The sequence below is a fragment of the Acipenser ruthenus genome, chromosome 1 (assembly GCF_902713425.1).
Source record: "Acipenser ruthenus chromosome 1, fAciRut3.2 maternal haplotype, whole genome shotgun sequence".
NCBI lineage: Eukaryota > Metazoa > Chordata > Actinopteri > Acipenseriformes > Acipenseridae > Acipenser > Acipenser ruthenus.
In genome coordinates, this window is record NC_081189.1 from 39,837,946 (window position 1) to 39,864,111 (window position 26,166).

Sequence of the window (26,166 nt, forward strand, 5' to 3'; positions counted from 1 at the left end):
CTCAATCTAATTGGGCATTTTTGGGATGAACTTCAGTGAAGCATTCGTTAACACGATCCTCTTGTACCTTTCTGCACTGATTGACATCCCTCAATACACCTTCCAGTACCTTGTGGAGTCTGTGCCACATACTATCAAGGCAAACCGTGACTCATTTGTATTGTTTTTCTTTTCATTTGTCTTCATTATACCAGCTAAATTTCACTTTTCATTTCCATTCTTTCATTCTTTTAGCATTTGAATCTTATAATAAAAATATATTTATGTATTTTGACTACAACTTTATCATCACACTGATGACTCTAATTTTGAAATTACAGCTGTGGTGAGGGATATATGTTTACTGACATTTTAGTTTATTTCAGTTAATGTTTTATACATGGTGACAATACTGAAACCATGTCATAGCTGAACATGATATGGTAGGAAATTGTAGTTGAAATAAAAAAAAAAAAATAGATTATGTAATGGCAATTTCCATTTCCATATAGTTTCAGAATTTGTGGAGAAAAATGACATCAAATATCAAGAGAAAAGGTATTGTGATTTAAAAGAAAAAAGGATTACGGACTATATTCCGGATTACAAATGAAAAATTGTTTGTGTGATGGCTGTCATAATCAAGTTTGGACAATTTCAGGCAATCAAGTGGTGTATGACCTTTTTCCACTAGGTGGAGAAATAATCCCACAGTTTGTGTTGGAAAACAAAACTTCCCAATGATGAAACATTATCCATGTGACTTCAGAAGGAATGCCACAGATGCTGTGTATTTCCAAACAAATATCGCTGTCCAATAAGGCAGTTCTTAATTAAAATAGCCTGTGAAGATACAGTATACCAAGAATTGAAATAGATCAGGGGTCATTTTCTAATTATGCCATATGAGGGGTGTTGCTAAATTTCTTTACTTAACTTAAATATCTCAATGTTCTCCAGTTTTATTAAATGAAATAAAACTTTTGAATTAGAAAAAGTGTCAATTTTGAACAATAAACTGACTATTCCATGAACTGCATTAGTGGTGTTTAATGTCTTTGCCACTTTTCTAGTTTTGTAATGTTATTAGGTATTAAGTGTCCATTAACTATCAACTTGTTATAAATGTCAGCTTGTATATGGTGCAATCAAATAGAGTAGCTGTGTGGTGTTCTGTAAATGCAGAGCTTTTCATTTGATCTGTATTGTGTTCTTTTTTTTGTAATACACAGATACACAGCAGAGGGCACTCAAGTACTAAGATGTTACATACTGTAATGCAGATTCAGTACATATGAACACATTGTTTAATGAAAGTTTTAATGAATCATTTCAAACAAGTTACTGATGACGGCATAAAAACAAACAACTCAAAGTCATAATAGGCAAGAAAATCACAACCACTATCTACTTAAATGAACAATTACAATCTGCAGTATTAAAAAGATGTTTCACATTTTCGTCCTCCGTCTGAACAAAAGGAGATTATATATATATATATATATATATATATATATATATATATATATAATATATATATGCATGCATCTATTCTTCCTCATTTTTAAGGCGACTTATAGTCTTCTATTCTTATTTTCATTTTCCCTTTTTGGGGGACGCAACGCTTGCTCCCCAGCCTTGGAGGCTGATCGGTTTGGTTTCAACTCTGAGGGCAGCTCTCCGTGAGCCAAGGGGAAAGCATGTCATCTTCCTTAAGTCACAAGCACTTAATTCCTATTTCAAGTCCCAGGGCTTACTCCTCACAGCCTTGCTCCAGTTCTGTGAATGTCTAATTGTATCAAGATCTGCCATTTTATTTGTTTCACTCTCTCTTCTGTTCCACCACAAAACATGTAACACAGACCAAGTAACACAGACATGTTCGCCAAGCTTCTTTTCTAATCAAGAGAGCCAGTGCCTTTATGACCTCTACTTCTGATTTATAAGCATGAGGGAGAAGCCAAATTGTTGGGGTTTTATGACTAATTGGGGTGTATGATTGAAAAACAAACTTGAAATAAAATCAGTTGCTTAAAAATATGCAATAAGTGCTCCATTGAGAGTAGTTTTTGGATAGCCTGACAACCCGTGGGAATTGAATTAAGTTTGTGGTGCCTGATTCAAGGGGTGGGAATAACTTCATGGTAAAAATAGCTATTACAATTATGTATGTGTGTGTGTCTATGAAGGTATGTAATAGAAATTAGTTAAATTCAAGGAAAATGACCATAACCCCAAATGCAACAAAGTGGAGAATATTCTTCAAATTATAAAAATGCAACTCTCATCTGTTGTTGTATTTTAAAGCCATTTACTGCTATTATGCCATACAGTGTAAGCACAATTATTATTTATTTCTTAGCAGACGCCCTCACCCAGGGTGACTTACAGTTGTATACAAAATAAAATACATATCAAGAATTACAGTACAATTAAGAGCAATATACAAAATACAATGACTTCAGTCCTAATAAGAGCAAATACAAAGCACAGTACGATTTAATATTGGGGCAGTTCAAGAGCAGATAACAATGTTGATAGTTACGTCAGGGTTAGATACAAGTGCAAGTGAAATACAAAATGCTACCAAGTGCAGGATTAAATACAGTAAAATAGGGAGCAGATAAGTTGCTATATTGTCCAGAAGGTGACAGGTGTTGTCTGAAGAGGTGTGTCTTGAGGAGGTGCCGGAAGGTGGTCAGGGACTGGGCAGTCCTGACTTCCATAGGAACGTCGTTCCATCACCGCGGGGCGAGGGTGGAGAAGGAGCGGGCTCTGGAGGCTTAGGAACGTAGAGGAGGTACAGCCAGTCTTCTAGTGCTGGCGGAGCGGAGAGGTTGGGTGGGGGTGTAACGAGGGATGAGGGTCTGGAGGTAGCTGGGTGCAGTATGGTCAAGGCGGTGATTGGGAGCAAGTGGAGTGAGCGGAGCAGTGGAGTAGCTTGGGCAGGAGAGGCAGGGGTCCAGGGTTACTCCGAGGTTCTTGGCTGAGGAGGAGGGAGAGAGTGTGGTAGATTCTAGAGGAATGGAGATAGAGAGATCAGAGGAGGGGGAAGATGTGGAGGGGAAGAAAAGGATGTCAGATTTAGAGAGGTTGAGTTTGAGGTGATGCGAGTGCATCCAGGAGGAGATAGCAGACAGACAGGTAGAGATATGGGAGGGGATGGTGGGGTCAGAGGGGGGAAGGAGAGGAAGATCTGAGCATCATTAGCATAGAAATGGTATGAGAAACCAAAGGATGCGATGAGGGGGCCCAGGGAACGCGTGTAGAGAGAGAGCAGGAGAGGACCCAAGGCTGATCCTTGCGGGACTCCTGTTGAGAGAGGGTGAGGTGTGAAGGTTGAGCCGCGCCATGTTACCTGGTAGGTGCGGTCGGAGAGGTTGGAGGAGAACCAGTCCAGAGCAGTGCCAGAGATTCCCAGGTCAGCGAGAGAGGATAGGAAAATAGGGTAATCAACAGTGTCAATGGCAGCAGAGAGATTGAGGAGAATCAGGACAGAGGAGAGAGAGGCAGCACAGGCAGAGTTTAGTGAGTTAGTGACAGACAATTGAGTTTCAGAGGAGTGAGCAGAGCTGAAACCAGATTGGAGAGGGTCGAGCAGAGAGTGGTTAGACAGAAAAGCAGAGAGCTGGCGGTGTACTGCCTGCTCTAGGGTTTTAGAGAGGAAGGGTAAGAGGGAGACAGGACGGTAGTTCTGGAGGGAGGGGGGGTCAAGGGTAGTTCCTTTGAGGAGGGGGGGTGATAGAGGCTTGTTTGAAGGCAGAGGGAAAGAGGCCAGAGAGGAGAGAGGTGTTGAGCAGGGGGAGATGAAGGGGAGTAGAGCAGGAGCAGCAGCTTGAAAGAGGTGAGTGGGGAGGGGGTCCAGGGCGCATGTGGTGGGTTTGTGGCTCTGGAGGAGGGAGGAGAGGTCAGAGTCTGAGAGGGGAGAGAAGGAGGAGAAGAAGGGTGAGTTAGTAAGGGAGACAGAGGGTGTTGGGGTTGGAGCGGGAGGGGGAGGGGGAGGGAGAGGTGTTAAAGAGTTTGTGGATATCAGACATTTTAGAAGAGAAGAAAAGGCAAAGTCATCAGAAGACATATAGGAGGAAAGGGGGGGGGGGGGTTGAGAAAGGAGGACAAGGTAGAGAATAGTTTCCGGGGGTTGTGAAGGATTGGATAATAGATTGGAAATAGGAGCGTTTAGCAGAGGAGAGAGAAGAGGAGAGGATGGAGCGGTAAAGGTCTAGGGCAGTAGGGAGTTTGGTTCTCTTCCATTTCTTTTCAGAAGGCCAGTCCCACCTCCCCGTCCAGTGAGACGTGGAGTATGGGACAGAATGTGGAGAGAGGACAGGGCAGCAGGAGTTACACTGTTATCAGGAGAGAGCCAGGTTTCAGTGAGAGCAAGGAAATAGAGAGAGGTGGGAGGCAATTACTCTTTATGGTAACCTCTAATCCATGTTAACTGTTAACTGTAAGTAATCCTAATCAGATCATATTTTGTGTACAAAAATAACACTAAAATAGTAGTGTAAATCTTAGAACATATTTTATTTTACATTGTTTTTACAACATGTATCAATCAAAAATATATTATTTGTATGCCCCAATTAAACTTAAAAACATTACACGAAACATTTTTTCTTCACTACTAGCTCTGTATTTTTTTGGTTTATTTTTAAATCCACACTTAGATTTCAGAACATTATAATCTTTGTCTTTACAGTTTTACTTAAAACATGATTTGCATTAGCTTCTCTTACAGAGTAAATAAACCTACATTGACTAGTGTTAAAGTCAAGTTTGTCTTGGCTTTTTTGTCAAGAATCTTATCCTACACTTTGCACCACTGTGAACTTTCTATCTCACACATCTGATAGTTTCTGCACGTCATCTTAAAGTGTTAAAGTAAACAGGAATTTGAACAAAAAAAAACTGTTATGTTTCTCTTTAGTGTGACATACAGTACCTGTACAATGTAACAAATAACAAACCCCAAAAATGAAACCAAGCACCACAAGTATGTTTGGGGAAGAAGAAGCAGAGCGAGGAAACAAAAGAAAATATGAATTCTGTTTGCTTACTTATTTGAGCAATATTCAGGAATTGTATTTATTTATTTATTTATTTATTTATTTATTTCTTAGCAGACGCCCTTATCCAGGGCGACTTAGTCATAAACAAAAAGTACATTTCAAGAGTCAGAGTACAAGTATTATGGAGTAGTGGTTAGGGCTCTGGACTCTTGACCGGAGGGTCGTGGGTTCAATCCCAGGTGGGGGACACTGCTGCTGTACCCTTGAGCAAGGTATTTTACCTAGATTGCTCCAATAAAAACCCAACTGTATAAATGAGTAATTGTATGTAAAAAATAATGTGATATCTTGTAACAATTGTAAGTCACCCTGGATAAGGGCGTCTGCTAAGAAATAAATAATAATTAAAAGCAAGATAAAATACTTAACCTCCTTGTGCTCCATCCTGCAGGTGATATGTTAAATCAATGTCCTATTGTAAGTGACTCTGCATATAATGCACAGTTCACAGTCTACCTCTGTAAAGTGCTTTGTGATGGTGGCCCACTATGAAAGGAGCTATTTAAAAATAAAGATATTTTCATCACGCTGCTCATATTTCTAGCCTTTGTTGTCTTGGCACATGTGCGCTGATTGCCTGATCATCATGTTCGCTAACCGGCTGTGATCCATCCAGACATTTTTAGCCAATCATAGCCAGTCCTGGCTGATGGCTGGCTGCTACTGCGCATGTGCACAGCAGAATTGTGCACTCGCATTTCTGAGCGAACATAATTTAATGATTGGTCAGCACAAACCAAAAAATAATATGGACTGGAAAACTGCATCTAAGACTGAAATAAACAGTTTTAAGAAGTTTCTTTGCTGAAGTGAGAACACCAGCTGGCACACAGTATTCAGTTAGCAGCTACACAAGCTTGCGAGCTAGCCTGAATCGTTTTTTTTTTTTTTAATTCTCCCACAGTGGGACAACCTATAAACAAAATTTACCTAATACTAATACACAATACATTTAAATAATACCAAACATAATACAAATAATACAAACATAATACAAATACACACAGGGGCGGAGTGTACCCTGTCACACATGGCTAAATTAGCAATGGGCATCTTTGCCGTGCAGCTATACAAAAAAGGACCGGATGGGCTCCCTCTAAACCAAAAAATGTTCTTATTTGGAAACGTGGGAAACTCACTGCTTGTGAGAGGACTTTAGCTTCCAATAGTGGATGTCCAGCACTTTTTATAATCATCTAATCATAATGTAGCAGGTGACAAAACTTTTTTTTTTTTCCCCTCAGGTTAATCATCTACCGTAACATAACTGTAGTTCATTAACAGTGTTTTGCTAATAAATGACACAAAATAAATAAAAAGAAAATGTGATCTACTGAATGGCTTACAGAGACTACAACCCAGATATCTTATTTAACAAGACAATTGAATTACAGCTTCTAGTCTGTAACAACCAACAATTCATCAGAACAGGAAATTAATTTTGGTTGGAAATCATTTACACTTGACTACTGCAAATGCTCATCTTTCCTTAGCTTGTGGCACACATCATGCACTGTAGGTCTAAATACTAACAGTAACCCAGCACTTTATAATACCATCGTACCTCCTGTATATGAGATACTACATCTTTGACATAAAAACCTATAACATACTTGGGTCTAATATATTTATTTATTTAATTTAGTGTGCCCAATTATTTTACCCCCGGTTTTCTGCCCAATTTGGAATGTCCAATTATGTCATCAACTAATCGCAGCAATTCCCCACAAGGCTCAGGAGATCTGAAGGTTCAGTGGGCGTCCTCTGATCCCACGACTGAGCCAGCTTCCTCTTTTACTCCCAGGGACTCCAGAGCAGATGTCAGTGAGCTACTGGCTTCTGGAGGAGAAAGGCCAGCCCATCAGGTGTCTGTTCTGAGCTCACTGGGCGCCTGGCCAGCAGGGTTCGCTGTAGCGCGATGAGGAGAAGCAGTCCCTAACCCATAACCTCCATAACCCACGGGAGTGACAGACAGGGTTGCCAGAAATTAAAATACTTTTTAGCTGAAAGTCAACCAAATACCAGCCCAAAAGTAGCCCAATATTATGTTGCCTAAACACACACACTGTGCAGCTACGGGTAGCAGAGTGGTCATATAGGTTAGTGCAGTTGAAACTGTGTAAGCAAAGGTCTTCAAAGGAAAAAAAAAAAAAAAAAAAAAACTTTTGTAGACTAGTAAAGCCACATGGCTATTTTAATTCAAAATACAATTGCTTTCCCTATTATAATGTATATTATATATCAATAAAACTGAATTTAAAACATAAATGTCTAACCGGCCTGAATTCTGATGACAGGTCTGTGTGAGGAATGCATGTTAAAAAAATTCAATAAAATGTCCTTTATGTATGAACTGAAATTTTTAAGTTTTAAACTTTCATTAAACTATGACATCTGAGAGACCACTCTCTCCACGTTTAATTCAGGATCAGACTCCCACTCTTTACTATATATTTTATATCAGTATAACGCAACTGATCTTCCATTAACAGGCATGCTTGAAACATGCGCTACCCATAATGCAATGTATAGCAGTACGTCATATCCACAGATAATAATTGTGTGTTATTATTACGATGTTTAGCAACAGGTACGTAAACACTGAGGGTTGTGTATCATATAGCTTAGTATTTTGTTTAAAAATATAGTTCAAATTTTAAAACCATTCTAAAATATCCAAATGTGATACCCGCAAAACTAGCCCAAAAATTAGGCATCCGCCCAAAGCAATTTTTTCGCGCACAATAAAAAAAAAAAAAGAAACAAGCCCAATTGGACGTAAACCCGTCCAATCTGGCAACACTGGCGCCACAGCCAATGTGGTGATCCCTTCAGAATCCCCAGTGAAGACAGGTGACTCCACAAGCCAGGACGTGATGCAGCACTGTATGACTCACCCTACACACCACACGGCTGTGCTTTTACCAAGTTAGCCACTGGGGAACCCCCTCCTGGGTTTAATCTCTTGTTTTTGATTAATGTTTTGTGAAGGTTGTTCCCAAGCCTAAAGGTTATCAGTGGAAGAAAATGCCACGTCTGCTTTGCATCTTAAGCTAAAACATATTTTGAAGGGGATAAGCTTCAACTAAAAATCCCTTTGGGATAAGCATAAACAACACCATGTACTTTCTGAAATACAGTGCACAGAAAGTTTCCACTTGCAGAAGAATAGTAAAGAATAGTAAAAATACACCAAGAAATTATATTAAACATTATTGTGATCCATTGTCTCTAGTGGTGTTTACTTTACTTAAAATGTAGAAAGTTAATGTTAAGGTTTATTTATCTATTCAGTAAGAAGAAAAAGACCAGTTAAAATGTGGGTCAATATATTTTCTGAGAAGAACAACGTCAATTACTGTCAAATTAAATCAAATTTTATTTGCTTTCTCCAAAACACCAAAATTAATTTAAATATATCATATATTTGCATTGAAAACATTTCTTATTTGTGTTTTTTATTTAACTATTTTTATTTCATCATATTATGAGTTGCCTAACATTGTACACAGTTAATCTCTTAAAGATAAGCACACTCTATCTTAGGCACAAACAGTTTATTCTCAATAAGAATGCTTTATTTGTTTTGTTACCTGCCTCTCCTCACAGGGCCATTACATAAGTAATGAGCCCAGGAGATCCTGTTCCAGTTAATAAGTCAGTCAATGTCCTGTAGACTGAATCAGTTGTTCTCTTAGCTGGCTCAGGTTGGATCACACTGTTATAAAATATACAGTGTAGCTTTTAAACAGGTAGAGACTTTTTTATGTTTTGATGAAATATTTTCAGATAATGATATTTTTCCCCTTGGATAGAGGAATTGATCTTTCTATAGGGATCCTGACAGTTTTGGTGTGATTTCAGGGAGTGCTAAATAAATAATATCACAGGGCAATAAAGACAAAGCTAATCCCTTCATTATACTGCTGTAAAGGTTATCGATAGGTTCAGTTCTTAATCACCATCTTTAACCTTTTCAATATTTTAAAGAGTTCACCTTTAATAATGAAAATGTGTTTATACAATTCTGATGAATATAACTGCTCTTATCAGCAGTTTTAAACAAATATAGTTTTAAGTGAACAATAAAGTCTGGATGCTGATGCTATCAGTTGACGGACGTATTACACTATGTAACACAATTTTTGTTCCTGGGTAGTAAGTGTTATTTCCTAATTGCTTATGCCTCAAAAGTATAGAAAATGGCTATTATTCCCCACAAACTTTGCTTTTGTGACCAGACAGTGATATTTTGAAATTTACCTATTTCCAATGAGAAAACGGGCGAATTTGTGTCTTTTCGTTCACATAAAGTAAGAAAAAAACAACATATGAATCCAAATTAACATGTATTTATACTAAAGTAATACAAAAATGACCACAAAAGATTTAGAAGTGAGTAGTTTTTCGAGATTTACGATTATACTGTAAATCACTTTGACGAATCAGCCCCCAAATGTAGTCTCCCATCATGTTCTTGTTATACTGTCCTTGGTAGCGGCGTTCAAAGTCCAGTATATCCTGGTGGAAGCACTCGCCTTGCTCCTCCGAGTACGCTCCCATGTTCTCCTTGAATTTATCAAGATGAGCATCAAGGATATGGACTTTGAGGGACATCCTACAGCCCATTGTGCCGTAGTTCTTCACCAGAGTCTCAAGCAGCTCCACATAGTTTTCGGCCTTGTGATTGCCCAGGAAGCCCCGAACCACTGCGACAAAGCTGTTCCAAGCCACTTTCTCCTTACTAGTGAGCTTCTTGGGGAATTCATTGCACTCCAGGATCTTCTTTATCTGTGGTCCGACGAAGACACCGGCTTTGACCTTTGCCTCAGACAACTTAGGGAAGAAGTCTTGAAGGTACTTGAAGGCTGCTGACGCCTTATCTAGAGCTCTGACAAATTGTTTCATAAGGCCCAATTTGATGTGCAGTGGTGGCATCAGCACCTTCCGGGGGTCCACCAGTGGCTCCCGCTTGACGTTGTTCCTCCCCACAGAGAACTCGGTCCGCTGTGGCCAGTCCCGCCTGTGGTAGTGCGCCTTGGTGTCCCTGCTGTCCCAAAGGCAAAGATAGCAGGGAAACTTGGTAAAACCGCCTTGGAGACCCATCAGGAATGCCACCATTGCAGCCCCTTGATGCCATCTCAGAAAAATGCAGATATGTATCCACTTAGGCAGCTGGAACTAAACTGAACTGGTGGGCTTAAGGCCCCTGTATTTATACTACTATTTATATTACTGGAAAGTTCTAGAAAGTTCTAGAAGTTACTCCAAGTTTACTCAGCACTGAATCTATCTGGAATGTTCTGGAAAATAGGTAAATTTCAATATATCACTGTCCTGGTCACAAAAGCAAAGTTTGTGGGGAATAATAGCCATTTTCTATACTTTTGAGGCATAAGCAATTAGGAAATAACACTTACTACCCAGGAACCAAAAAAAAAAAAAAAATTGTTACTCGGTGTTATTTATTATAAGTTCCAGGGCCCAGGTACCATACAGAAGGCAAATGTAATAAAAAGGTGAAACTCAGTATGATTCTAACTTAATTTAGCTGTGCTTCCAAAATATACCTGGATGGATACATTATACAGTAGCTATGATAAGAGCAGTTATATTCATCAGAATTGTATAAACACATTTTCATTATTAAAGGTGAACTCTTTAAAATATTGAAAAGGTTAAAGATGGTGATTAAGAACTGAACCTATCGATAACCTTTACAGCAGTATAATGAAGGGATTAGCTTTGTCTTTATTGCCCTGTGATATTATTTATTTAGCACTCCCTGAAATCACACCAAAACTGTCAGGATCCCTATAGAAAGATCAATTCCTCTATCCAAGGGGAAAAATATCATTATCTGAAAATATTTCATCAAAACACAAAAAAGTCTCTACCTGTTTAAAAGCTACACTGTATATTTTATAACAGTGTGATCCAACCTGAGCCAGCTAAGAGAACAACTGATTCAGTCTACAGGACATTGACTGACTTATTAACTGGAACAGGATCTCCTGGGCTCATTACTTATGTAATGGCCCTGTGAGGAGAGGCAGGTAACAAAACAAATAAAGCATTCTTATTGAGAATAAACTGTTTGTGCCTAAGATAGAGTGTGCTTATCTTTAAGAGATTAACTGTGTACAATGTTAGGCAACTCATAATATGATGAAATAAAAATAGTTAAATAAAAAACACAAATAAGAAATGTTTTCAATGCAAAAGCAAATCTTTTTCACCACTTGAAATACAGTGTGTTCATTCCTTTCATTGCAGCTAACTTGTGAAAGATTACTGTAGACATTTTGGAGTTTCTCATGCTATATCCATGCCTATTTTATAAATTTTGTGAGCTTTACAATTATTGTTTTACAGTGCTTTAGCATAATCATCTGTGATTGAGCATGTTTGCAGATGCTTTGCAGTGTTTTCACTAAGCTTTACTACACTCTGCTCTGCTTTTCCTTTGGTGTATAGTACCTTAGTAAACTTTTAAAAGAGCTTGACGTGGAAATCAGGGGCTCCCAAAAGGCACATCCGGTAAAGGCACTCCGTGTGGAGTGCAGGATATGCCCTGGAGATCGCCTGTTCGAATCCAGGCTATTCCAGGGGGCACCGCACAATTGGCCAAGTGCCGCCCGGGTTGGGAGGGCTTAGGTCGGCCAGGGTGTCCTCGGCTCACTGCGCACCAGCGACCCCTGTAGACTGGCCGGACGCCTGTGGGCCTGCCTGTAAACTGCCTGGAGCTGCATGGTCTTTCGACGCTGTAGCTCTGAGGTGGCTGCATGGTGGGCCTGCAGAACGAAAAGAAGCAGATGGCTGACGGCGCACGTTTCAGAGGATGCATGTGTCTGTCTTCGTCTGTCCCGAGTCAGCGCGGGGGTGGCAGCGGTGAGCCGGGTTGAAATAAAAAAGAAGTGGGCTTTCCGAATTGGGGAGAAAATGAAAAAAAAATGGTGATTCCAAAATTTAAAACAGACTTTCATTGAACACAAAAGAAATACACAGATCATAAACCTGAATAAAAAAATACATATGTCATCACTTTCTCAGCCCACGCCTTCCTGTAACATACCCTGGGAGGATTCAATCATATAGGGGATCAGACGTCTTTAAACTCTGTATTGAACCTACACTGTGGTCTAACCTTGCTCTCCCAACAGGCCTATTTCTCTGTGTTAGCAGACAGATTATAAATTGTTATGATATTGAATACACTCTCATCTTAGTTTAATATAAATATAAAACTACAGCAAACATATGTCCCATTGATTGTTTTAAAACAAACAATCAAATAATTAAATACTTCCAGTCAAAAAGCACAATTGTGCCCTAAAAGTCTGTAAAATTGTCAAAATTGTGATTGCAGGCAATCTACTTGTAAAGCCTTTTATACTGTATCCTACTGAATTATAGATTCTCCATTTAAATATTATGTAAAAGAATATTTGAAGCTTTTGTTTAACTAATTTGTGACTTGTGTTATACATCTGATTGGATGATGGATTTCAATTATCATTTATCAAAAATGCTGTCTCCAGATTCATTAAATTAATTTTGCAGGTAATTTATGATTGACAAAAAATGTTGTGAAATGAATGCAATCTTAACAGTTTTCCCAGAATCTGATATCGTACGATGCTGGTATCATGATTTACAGGTGAGGATTTGTCAAAATTGGTTGAAGGAGCTTACGTATATTTAAAGTAATTTGCTTTAAATCTGTTGTAGCACGTTTACTTAACTGTACATTAACCTCCCCGGTCCCGAGACCAGGTTTGTGAACAGAAAATGAAATTATTTGCTTTACATGAAACCACAAAAACATAATAAATTTGAGACCAATATTTGGGTACACAAAAATATTGAGCATTCAGTATACTGAACATTGGTAACTGTAGTGATTTATTGATGGATGTGGTGTTTTTAATTATATTATTTTATTGTATGTTGTATTGCTGATGAAAACCGCACTGGCGCTGTTCCGTCTCTGCCTCGGGACCCGCCACCATTCCATCTGACTCGGGAATCGCTGCTTCACTGCTCACATGCTGGATCCGCTGCTGGTGAGTCGCGTAGCCGTCTGTTCCGTCTCTGATTCCGGAATCGCTGGCTGCTCGCTCTGCTTCCACGCTGGATCCGCTGCTGGTGAGTCGCGTAGCCGTCTGTTCCGTCTCTGACTCAGGAATCGCTGGCTGCTCGCTCTGCTTCCACGCTGGATCCGCTGCTGGTGAGTCGCGTAGCCGTCTGTTCCGTCTCTGACTCAGGAATCGCTGGCTGCTCGCTCTGCTTCCACGCTGGATCCGCTGCTGGTGAGTCGCGTAGCCGTCTGTTCCGTCTCTGACTCAGGAATCGCTGGCTGCTCGCTCTGCTTCCACGCTGGATCCGCTGCTGGTGAGTCGCGTAGCCGTCTGTTCCGTCTCTGACTCAGGAATCGCTGGCTGCTCGCTCTGCTTCCACGCTGGATCCGCTGCTGGTGAGTCGCGTAGCCGTCTGTTCCGTCTCTGACTCAGGAATCGCTGGCTGCTCGCTCTGCTTCCACGCTGGATCCGCTGCTGGTGAGTCGCGTAGCCGTCTGTTCCGTCTCTGACTCAGGAATTGCTGGCTGCTCGCTCTGCTTCCACGCGGATCCGCTGCTGGTGAGTCGCGTAGCCGTCTGTTCCGTCTCTGACTCAGGAATCGCTGGCTGCTCACTCTGCTTCCACCCTGGATTCTGGAACTCTGCTTTGCATGCCTGCATTTCATGAATAGCTCTTCATCTTGTTTAATTTTAAAATGCTTTATTCAAATAGTAAAAGGTACACAAAATAACAATCTTCAATACAGGAATCAAAACGATCCCTAGGTCTGACTCCAGACACCGAGCTCAATAACAATTTTTGATTCACATTTCCAGGGGTTAAATATCCCTAGCTCCACCCCTAGTCCGTGTAGCAGGCAACCTATGGAAAGTAATCATCCTTATCAAAACTCTCTGATTGGTTAAAATCCTACAGAGCTTGGCTCCACTTAGTCTGGGCTCACACTGCGACTAGATGGTTGTCAAGTGTACCGCAGCGTGTGTGATTAATGCTTTTGCATTGTTACATTCAATCGTATTGTACATTGTGGGGCTAATTACGTTAGTTTGTTCAATAATTCATTTAAACAATTAATTAATTTGAATAATTACAATAGTTCAAATTAATATGTGTTAATCAACTTGAATGAATACTATATGACCATTACCATATTAGATCACTGACTAAACACAAACAGTCTATTAGTTATCTGTTAAATAATCTGAATATTCATTCACGTTAATTAAGACTTCATCATAATCATTTTAATGACGTGTATAAGATCGAGGAATTACAATGAACACACAAAACACCCTCAACCACAACAAGGTAGGTTCAAATATCTTATCAGTTTATTAGATAATAATATTAATGGTACAGAAAGAAAAAGCTAAGAGGCTCCTAAGTGGCACATCCAGTAAAGGCGCTCCGTGTGGAGTGCAGGATGCGCCCTATAGCCTGGAGGTCACCGGTTCAAGTCCAGGCTATTCCACTGCTGACCGTGAAAGAGAGCTCCCCAGGGGCGGTGCACAATTGGCCGAGCGTCACCCGGGTGGGGGGGGCTTAGGTTGGCCAGGGTGTCCTCAGCTCCCCACGCACCAGTGACCCCTGTAGAGTGGCTGGACGCTTGCGGGCTTGCCTGTAAGCTGCCCAGAGCTGCGATGTCCTCCGACGCTGTAGCTGCATGGCGGGCCTGCAGAGTGAAAAAAAAGCTGTCGTCTGAAGGCACACGTTTCAGAGGACAGCATGTATTTGTCTTTGCTGCTCCTAAGTCAGCATGGCAGTGAGCTGAGCCTAAAATAATGCAATTGACTATTTCAAATTGGGAGAAAAACTGGGTAAAAATCAATTGGCGACTACTAAATGAAAAATAAAAAGCTTAGAAAATCATTGTGAGGTAACAGTTCACATACACATCAATGCAGCACCAGTAAACTTATTCCTTGAATGTATATGCTTCTATATATGTAGTTTCTCAATAATGCATTTAACTACAGTACAAGTGGAATCCTATTGCTTTCCTGACATCCAGTATAGATTCAACATTTCATTCTAACACAGTACATTAACTCCTCTGTCTCAATCTCAGTCCAGGCTGTGCGGATCTGCCAGCAGGTGATGACGTCACTCTGCTGACAGTTCCCTCAGCTCAACTACACAGACAGTGGCCCTGCGGCTACCGCTCACAGGCGAAATAACTCTAGTTAAACCCAAGCATTTATCACTAAAATGCAAAACAAACCTTGTTCAATTACTTCTAATAACATATTGCAGCTAACGCTGGACTACAAATGTTTAATAACAATTACACAAGTATACTTTCAAACAAGCACTTAATATGACAATATGAGTTAAACAGCTTAGTTACTTTTTAACAACGTTCAAATACTGAGGCTTTTCATATGCGCATTAAAAGCACAATTTAAGACAACTATTTTATCAACTTCTATGTGTTGTAATTACACTTAATTACTCTAGTTCCACAAGGGAAAGGTCATGAAATTATACTCAATGGTTCCTTGAAGAAGACCCAGAAGTCTGCAGAATAAATCTTCCGTTGTAGTTACATTTTCACTTTGTTGCAACAAATCTTCAAACCCAAGTTGGGGCTCCTTTATCTTCAAAACCCAAGCTGGGGTTTTCGTACACTTCCCTTGTGTTCCTTTATCTTCAAAACCCAAGTGGGGGTTTGTGACAAGCAGGCTGTAGTGGATGATGTCAGGCAAGAAAGAATCACAGAGACAGGCAGTAGTTGCAGTGAATCTGAGACGCTGCTGCGCTCAGTGTTTTATTAACACAAAGAAAATAAAAAGGTTGAACAAAACAGAAGACAGGACACGGCACTTACACCAAAATAAATAGACAAACAAAACTGACTAACACTTAAACAAACGATGGACTAACAGACAAACACGGTGAGTAAAAATAAACAAACAAGTATCGTGCTGGTCCTACCAGCACGCAATAGCAATTATTTCTTACTTTACTTTACTTTCTCTCCACACCCGTTCTCCACTCACCGAACACACAACCCTGAGTGAGTGAAACGTGCATCTATATATACTGTTGTGCCGGGATTCAATTACTAATTAATTATTCACTTGAATCCCAGCACGTGAATTCATTCTGTGCAACCCTGTGCTCATATATTAAATACTTTAAATGACGAAGCGAGGCAGGCATCCTTGGGCGAAGCGAGGCAGGCATCCTTGGGTGGTGCGAGGCAGGCATCCTTGGGTGGTGCGAGGCAGGCATCCTTGGGCGGTGCGAGGCAGGCATCCCTGGGCGGTGCCAGCTGGTATTCACCCTCTGCTGGTGGAGGTGGGAGGGGCAAGCTGTCCTCCCACGACAGTGAAGGCAGAACCAGCAGGTATTCACCCACTGCTGGTGGAGGTGGGAGGGGTAAGCAGTCCTCCCATGATGTTGGAGGCGGAACCAGCAGGTATTCACCCTCTGCTGGTGGAGGAGGCGGAGGCTGCTCCTGCTGCTCTGCTCCTGCCGGTGGAGGTGATGGAAGCAGAGGCAGCTCCTGCTGCTCTGCTCCTGGCGGTGTAGAGGCAGCTCCTGCTGATCTCCTCCTGGTGGCAAAGGTGGTGGAGGCAGAGGCAGCTTCTGCTGCTCTGCTCCTGGTGGTGGCGGAGGCAGAGGCAGCTCCTGCTGCTCTCCTCCTGGTGGTGGAGGTGGGAGCAGCGTGTAGTCTCCTGGCGACGGAGGTGGGAGCAGCGTGTAGTCTCCTGGCGACGGAGGTGGGAGCAGCGTCTAGTCTCCTGGCGACGGAGGTGGGAGCAGCGTGTAGTCTCCTGCTCTTGCAGGGGACTGGTGCGGTTCTCCCTCTCTTGCAGGGGACTGGTGCGGGTCTCCCTCTTTTGCAGGGGACTGGTGCGGCTCTGAAGGCGCAACCAGCAGGCACTTTTCCTCTGCTGGTGGAGATGGGGACAGCAGGCTTTTTCCCTGCTGATGGAGATGGGGACAGCAGGCATTTTCCCTCTGCTGGTGGAGATGGGGACAGCAGGCATTTTCCCTCTGCTGGTGGTGATGGGGACAGCAGGCATTTTCCCTCTGCTGGTGGAGATGGGGACAGCAGGCATTCTTCCTCTAGCCCAGTGAGGGTGCAGGTAGGCGTGGCTCCTCCTACTTGGAATTCAACCTGCTGGGGCAGTCCCATATCGGCAGCCAAGTAGTTGATCACCACGGCTGCCGGGTTCACAAAGGGCACTGGGGAGTAGTGTTGTTCCCAGCGTTCCCAATGTTCCCCATCTCTGGCCCACAGCAGGTGAACAACCTCCGTTCCACTACAGGTCTGACACCCAGTCCAGCATCTCCTCAGAGGATGGGAAAGGCTCTGTCTCCTCCCTCCTGGGCTGTGGATGCTCCGGGACCTCTCTCCACTTCTGCTGTTGCTGTCTTCTGCTGTGTTTTCCCCCTTTTTTTTTTTTTTTTTAACAGTACTTCTGACCTGAGTCTTGGAGGCGCTGTTGTCCCAGTTCTGACACCACGTGTGACAAGTTGGCTTTAGTGGTTATGTCAGACCAGAAAGGAGTACACAGACAGACAGTAGTTGCAGTGAATCTGAGACGCTGCAGCGCTCAGTGTTTTATTAACACACAGAAAATAAAAAAGGTTGAGCAAAACAGAAGACAGGACACGGCACTTACGCCAGAATAAATAGACAAACAAGACGGACTAACACTTAAACAAATGATGGACTAACAGACAAACACAGTGAGTAAAAATAAACAAACAAGTATCGTGCTGGTCCTACCAGCATGCAATAGCAATTATTTCTTACTTTACTTTCTCTCCACACCCATTCTCCACTCACCGAACACACAACCCTGAGTGAGTGAAACGTGCATCTATATATACTGTTGTGCCAGGATTCAATTACTAATTAATTATTCACATGAATTCCAGCATGTGAATTAATTCTGTGCAACCCCATGCTCATATATTAAATACTTTAAATGCACGTGAAGTGAAGTGCAATCCCTGTGCCTAAAAACAATTATACATTTTAAATAACTCGTGCTACGCACACCCATTTATATCCCATATCTATACACCAACATTAACACACGCAACATACAACATAAAACACAAAAATACACACAGGGGCGGGGCACATTGCCGCAGGGTTTCACACATAGCCTGTGTGTTTTCTTCTTTTCTTGAATGCTTTCCTTGCGGGCAGACACAGTCTTGTTATGCTGTGGTTACGAGTGGAAACAGAAGCTGGTATCCAAGCAGGGAATGGTTCTTATTGACACATAGATAAACTGACTCGCAGACGTCTCTCTTTCCTTCCAGCAGGAGTCTGACAGGGAACTTTCTTGGATGTTCGTTTATTGCAGGGTACAGAATCTTCTTGCAGTCAAGAGGTATACAGTTTAATGCTATCTTCTCTTATGAAGCCATGTTAAACCAAATCGGAAACCAATTCAAAGTTCTGGCTGCAATTTGCCACTTTTTATAGGATTCACATAAAGACCTATACATTACCCCTACTGTCTTCCATTGTGTTGGACACTGGGTTGCTTCACCCTGCATGGGAGGAATACATTATCTAATTATGACTTCCTTCAGCTGTCTCCAGTTTTCGTTTCCTCCATTATTATTATTATTATTATTATTTATTTCTTAGCAGACGCCCTTATCCAGGGCGACTTACAATTGTTACAAGATATAACATTATACATTATTTCACATTATACAGATATCACATTATTTTACATACAATTACCCATTTATACAGTTGGGTTTTTACTGGAGCAATCTAGGTAAAGTACCTTGCTCAAGGGTACAACAGCAGTGTCCCCCACTGGGGATTGAACCCACAACCCTCCAGTCAAGAGCCCAGAGCCCTAACCACTACTCCACACTGCTCTCCTGTAGAGACCCTTTGTGCCGGGTTAAGTTAAAGTCCACTGGTCAGAGAGCTCACTACCCCCTCCTTGGTGCTGTGTGCTCAGAAGTTGCTCCAGTCAATAGTTCACATGCTTCCCTGCATACTGTGTGCTCAAGAATGAATCCAAAAGATTAGTTCACATATGAACTTATATCAAAAATAGTTATTAATTCCAGTCAATTGTGCCTACAACATAATTATAACAAACCAACATTCAACATTAGTGTCTGATTACAACATTGTACAGTACATACAAACTAACATTCAATTGTGTTTAAGGATTACAGATAATACTGTCTTTAATACAGTGTTTTACCGGGTATTGTCAATAGTGTGCAATTCCTGTAATATAGTAATAATAAAAGATAGCTCATTTGCTTACAGTAACAAACCCATAAATGTTGAACAAACCCATATTAAGTTAAAAAACCAATACATGTTAAAATGAACCATGAGTTCCCACTGTGATCAAATATGCCAATAAAGATTACCTTTGGTCATCATTACTTTCATTCCCACATTGGGAGCGGGTAGATTGGGGCCAGTTGGCACTCAAAAAAGTCCAAACAGAAACAAAATCCTTTATTAACAATATTTTACACTGGTAAATGAAAAAACATTGAAGCAGTTTCTGTTAGGCTGCACACAAAGGAAGACATTGCACTGTGTGCACTTTATCCTGCTTGTTTTGCTGCAGCCTGGTTTTCTGCACCTTTGAAAATTGTTGCTCTCTGTTCCCACGACTGGGAGATGTAGTGCCCCACTCGTCTCACGTCTGTGTTGGGGAGAGGCTGGCGTGAAGTGCAGACAGTCTCACTGCCGTCATCAAGACTCCTCTTCTGGCCCCTGGCAAAGATCAGAGACTCTATTTGACAGAGATCGAATGGTGCTTGGTGTTAGATCTCCCTCTCGACCTGTGAGGGCACTGTGTAACGGGAACAGAGTACCCTTAACTAAATGGCACGACAATTTATTCCGTAGGGTAGGTGGAAGTTGGTCATTTAGGAAAGGGGCGCAGCTACGGTATCCAAACTCAATGACCCAGACAGTAAACGGCGTGGCATCTGAGGATTGGAGGAGCGGATGCACTCGTTAACCTAGGGGTCATGAGCAAGGATATAAATTGGGGACTTAGCGTACGTGATCTGTTCCTTGGTAAATGGTTAGTGCTAAAAACCTACAAGGAGTCTGTGTGCTGTTTCGTGAACCATGAGTTTTGTCTTGTGTCTGTTAGTGTTTTGTTAACTGTCGTCTGTTTTTAATAAACTACCAGTTGCATGATCCGGAGCTGTAGCGAAAGCCAGCATAAACCCGGACATCACTTTCACCACTGCATTTCACAGAGAACTGTATTACACCACTTGCACGTATTCACTATCACTAAGAACTGTGTTTGTGTTTTGTGTTTAGTGTTGGTGAGTAAAACTGGACTTTTTGGTTACGGGTCAAACCCAGGGAATTACAAATACCGAGTGATACACGCTGCTGTATCACTCCAACATTATTATTTACAGGTGTTTGCCATAAGGCTCTGGACATTGTTAATTAAATCAATAAACACCCTTGCACCTGGAAATCATTGTCTGTCTGTTTTATATTTGCTCTGCACTGCATTCACCTGTATTCACTAACCACTTTGCCACACTCTCCCACATAAAGTCAGAAGTCCAAGAGATCCATGATGCACTTTTTCACCACATCAAAGTACTCGTAATCCTGAACCAGGAATTCACAAGGGCCAAATTAATAAAGTGGAAAAGACTCTCACGGGCCACTTCTTGGTCCTAGTACTGATTCTGTAAAATGAAATCATGTGGTCAAATTGTATCACATGTGGCCTCTTCACCTGGACGTAGCCCTGGTCTTTTTTCGAATACCGTGTCACCTGGGTCTCGTGCTGAGATCCATGGACGGTGGACGTCACCACAACAGACCATCCATTTCAGTGCCAGTGACTCACCAATTCGTCATAAGATCTCTGCCCCCGTCTTACAGTGACTTGTTAGTGGCGAACTGCTGCTGCCTTTCTCTCAGTCTGTTTGTCATGATGGTCCCGGTTGCGAGAATTCCTTGGTCTTTGAGCTTATCAAGTAAAGGAATGCTGGTGAAATAGCGATCAAAATACAGCTGCGTACCTGCAGTTAGGGGTTCTGAGAGCTTCAGCACTAAGGAACTGATGCCCAGGCTTGGTTCGGGAGTCCCATTTGGCCATTGACGCTCCTTGGTAGATGAGGAAGTCTAGAACCACCCCTCTGGGTGACGCCAGAACATAGTTAGCCTGACCGGGTTAGGTTTCCCTGGAATGTACTGGCGAAAAAATGTGGTACCAGAAAGCAGGATCATCTGCTTGTCTACACGTACATTTTTTGGCCAAAGAAGTTTCACGCATGCGTCTCGAAATTGTTTCAGAATTGGAGCAACTTTCCACAGCTTAGTAGTTTTCTTCTCCACGGCTGTGACGTCCAAATTGTTAACAAAGTGTTAATGATTCCTCAGCTGAAACAGCCTGTCCCTTGGAATCTGCGTGATGGCGGAGTTCTTAAGATTTGGCCGATAGCACAATCTGATTTTAGGCAAATGCATACACCCCAGAACTACATGGGAGCCAACTAGTTGTTTGATTTAATCTGATATGGTGGCAAAATACTGTTTTGGCTCAGATAGATTGTCAATAACCCAAACTAAATTCATAATAAAATATATTTATATATGTATTCAGTTGAATCCATTGAATCCTTATGCTATACGATAGGCTTTGTTATTATTGATTCATTTTGTAGGCTGACAACCAATGGCTGATGAAGAAAGGTGATGACAGATATATTATGTATTTGGTACCACTTAACTAATAATGGTTTGCAGTTATAGATTCAACTACAGTACTGTACTTAACAAAAAATAACAATGCATCTATTATTAGGTACCTAATTTCAACAGCACTAAAGACTAGATGTTGAACTGCAATAACAGTAAATTCTAACTGTCCATTATGACTAAAAAAACACTCTAAAAGCATTATTTCTTAAGAGCTTTACATGCGATATCTATGTAACTGTCAGCATAAGTTTGATGTATGCAGGGGGTGAATTTCCAGGAAACAGTGAAGGAGTTATTCCAACAGTGTGAACAATATCCATCAGTCTGTCACTATGTCAAGCAAAACTGGGAGAGCATTGATAATTTATGGGCTGATTTATGGCCGCTGCTACAATCATGGAGATTCTAACACAAACAATGGAATTGAAAGGTATAGTATGACCAAGTTTTTTTGTTTATCAATTCATGTCACATTACCTGCATTAAAATATTTTTGATTGTTGCATTTCCCCTGTTCCATGTATCTGGTTGTTGGTATTATATATAAACTCTATTTTATCTGGTGTTAGAAACAGATGATTAGATGACCCCATAGATGTGCTCCTAAATAAGGCAGATCATTACTTTTCTGTCATTAGGCACTTGCAGGCAGCTGATCGGAAACAGAATCGTGTTGCTGAGAAATTTGTTGAAGTACTGCAATGTGCTTCGAGAATGATGGAAAAAGGTTGGATTAGCAAAATCTGTCTATCAAAGGACAACATATACCATTATAATGTCCCATCAAAATGTACCTCTGACATCACTTACAAGGTATGCCCTGCTGAATGCTTCTGTAGTTGTCCAGTTGGTGCAATAATAATAATAATAATAATAATAATAATAATAATAATAATAATAATAATAATAATAATAATATATTTATTTTATATATAGCACCTTTCATAGTGGACCACCATCACAAAACACTTTACAGCGGTAGGCTGTGAACTGTGCATTATATGCAGAGTCACTTAAAATATGACATTGATTTAACAGGTTAAGTGACTTGCTCAGCGTCACACAGTGAGTCAGTTAGTGGCAGTGGTGGGATTTGAACTGGTGACCTTCTGGTTACAAGCCCTGGACTTTAAGCACTGGACCACACTGCCTCCAGTGTATTATATGCATCAGAGATTACTACAGCTGTTGACAAATCAATACAGTCACAAGTTCCCAAATTTGGAAACACAGATTATTTTAATAATTATAATAATAATAAAAACTTTCCAGTCTTCTTCACTAAAGTAAAAACGGGCTTCTGTTATTTTGAAATACCACTGCTTCAGATTATTACTGGTGCTTAATATCATTGCATATGTGCCTAACCCATGGGGCAGAAGGGGCACGTGCCCCCCCACTTTGAATATGGGGGAGTCAAACTATATATTTTGCCCCTCTGCTTTTTTTTGTTCGTTATATATTATTATTATTTATTTCTTAGCAGATGCCCTTATCCAGGGTGACTTACAATTGTTACAAGATTTCACATTATTTTTACATACGATTACATTATTTTTTTACACATTATTTTTACATACAATTACCCATTTATACAGTTGGGTTTTTACTGTAGCAATCTAGGTAAAGTACCTTGCTCAGCAGTGTCCCCCACCTGGGATTGAACCCACGACCCTCTGGTCAAGAGTCCAGAGCCCAAACCACTACTCCACACTGCTGCCCTGTTGTTGTGTTTGGCATTTAACATAAAATATAAAAATGGAAATGTATTCAGAGGACAGGCCACATCGATAAACAATCACAATAAATTCTCCCTACACGAACATATTGATTTGACCCAAGGTCTGCACCATGGTTAACATTAGCTAACTTTAAGAAAAAAGGTCGTTAAATGAATGTGAACTCGGCAGGTGGTCAGGATAGACGACTGCACGAAATATTAATATTTAAATATAGGCATATATGTTTTATGTATGACTCGCAAAAATATCTGAAGGAAGAGACCATTATTAAAAGAAAAAATTAAATAATGTTGGGTTTTAGAATTAAACATCAACAAACGAGTACAACTGGGTCCTCTTTTTATACTCTAAACCCCTCCCCTGAGATCAGTGGAACACCAGTCAGTGCCCTGCAGGTGTTCTCAATATACACTTGACCTGAGTGACAGGGAATTGTATGCCTATACTGTTGCTCCGTATAAAGATGGCGTCCCTGGGAAGCGTGAAATACATCACGGTCACGTGATCTTTGTAAGGGGCTCTAAGTGTTGGCCCAGAACCCTCTAGCGTTGGGAGGTTGGATTCCAGTCCAAGACCTTTTTCTCTCATCACATGCAGGTATTGCTTAACCTCTTTACGTGGTACACCAAGGTCTTGCATTGTAAATGGTACTGAAGCCATGAATTAGCTGCTGCCAAATCAGCCATGTGCAAAACTACTCTTACAGTCCAGTCTAGCACTATACCATTGGCTGCAGCTAACACATAATTCAAGATCCCCTCAGGATTTGGTTTTCAGATTTCTCTACATGTCACACAGCCAATTCTTCAAGATCAGCTCAAAAAACAGTAATTCAATTTCGTCATTCACATTATTTTTCTAACCACAGGCTAGACTAACTTACCAGAAGGGAATTACTTCAGTTAAGTTATAAAGAGCCATCTCTACACGTTTTTACAAAAGCTGCTTGTCGCCTTATAATCTATTATACTTGCTTCTCTAATATATTGCTTCCAACCCCTGATAAACTGGATGTTCTATCACTCTCACACACCAATCCTCCAGATCAACAAACCATCTCCACGGATCCAATAAAAAATCTATTCTGATTCGGAAATTATGCTGCGGGACATCTAAGATATACTCCAACCATCTTCCAAACCACCCATCACAAAGGAGTCCTGGAGTTCTGTGTGGTACAGTGGTTAAAGAAACATGCTTGTAACCAGGAGGCCCCTGGTTCAAATTCACCTTGGATAAAGGCATCTGCTAAATAAGCTAATAATAATAATAATAATAATAATAATAACGTTCTGTGCTCAGGATGCTTCTCCCTATTCAATGATGTTGTAACAGGATGGCTGGGTGGATAGAGACTCGGAGAGAGTAATTGCAGGGTTTTTTTCTGCAGCTTGCCATAGAAAAAGCATCTAAAAGCATGCAGGAATAATTTACATTGGGAGAATGGGTGGGGGGGGGAACCATCAGTTCATACTGTGATATCAAAGACTTCACTCTATTTTGTATTATGCATTCATATGATTTCTAACGTGTCTTTACTTCTGATACACAATAGGTTTCCTGGGTGGCTGTAAAATATTAACTTCTGCTTTTCAGTACTGACCGTAAAATCCTTAGTTAGACAGATCTATTACCGTAAGCTAACATGAATTAACCACATATGACAGTTTTGTCAATTTCTTTGGGTTCTGCTTTCTCGCTCTTCCATATGCTTTCATCATCGGCTGGATATAGCAAAGAGAAGGCACAACTTCCTTTCTGGGATGCAACATTTCTCACATAGGTTCCTATATATTAATAACTGTAGAAAATGTTTCAACACTGTAAATGCTGTTTATGTGACTTCTGTTGCTTTAATTTATGGATCCACGGAACCATATCATTTATCCAGGTTTAGAAAGAACCATGATGGTAATAAAAATGGGTTTTATCACAGTCATTTGATCAATATTGTATTTGGAAAGTTACCAGTTACGCAATTTTGTGGTTAAATGATCAAGAAATATGCCTGAATTTATGTTAATTGAAAGTATGTCAATGTATATGGGGTTTAAAACCAGCTACTATGGTTAAGGCATGGTTCTTGAAGGAGTGATATGAATTCCAGGACCACAGCCTGGTTGCCCTTCTTTTGTAAGTTTGAACTTAAATATTTAAAGTTACAATATAAATATACTGGTTTCCGAAATCAATGTAGTTTAAATAAAAACTATACAAAATAGATGAATGCCATTAAAATATATACAGCACATTCACCTTGTTGCATATACTGTATTTTGATGTATATTTGAATCTGTGTCTCAAATAATGTTCATGTGAAAATTGTATGTAAAAACTGAAAATAAAGAAACTTAATTGACTATAATACAATTTTCATACACAACTAGGGCATCAAAAATGATAAACAGATTCACAGTGAATACAAGTCCTCCAAATTCTGCAATAACTGTTTTGGTATCACACAAGTCCCAGTGGAAATTGAACAGCATACATGCGCCCCGTGGGAAAGACCCTTGTGTAGATGTTTTGCAGGTACACAGCTGTCAAAGTAAAGCAACACTGATATCGTTTTCACACTCAGTCATAATTTGCTC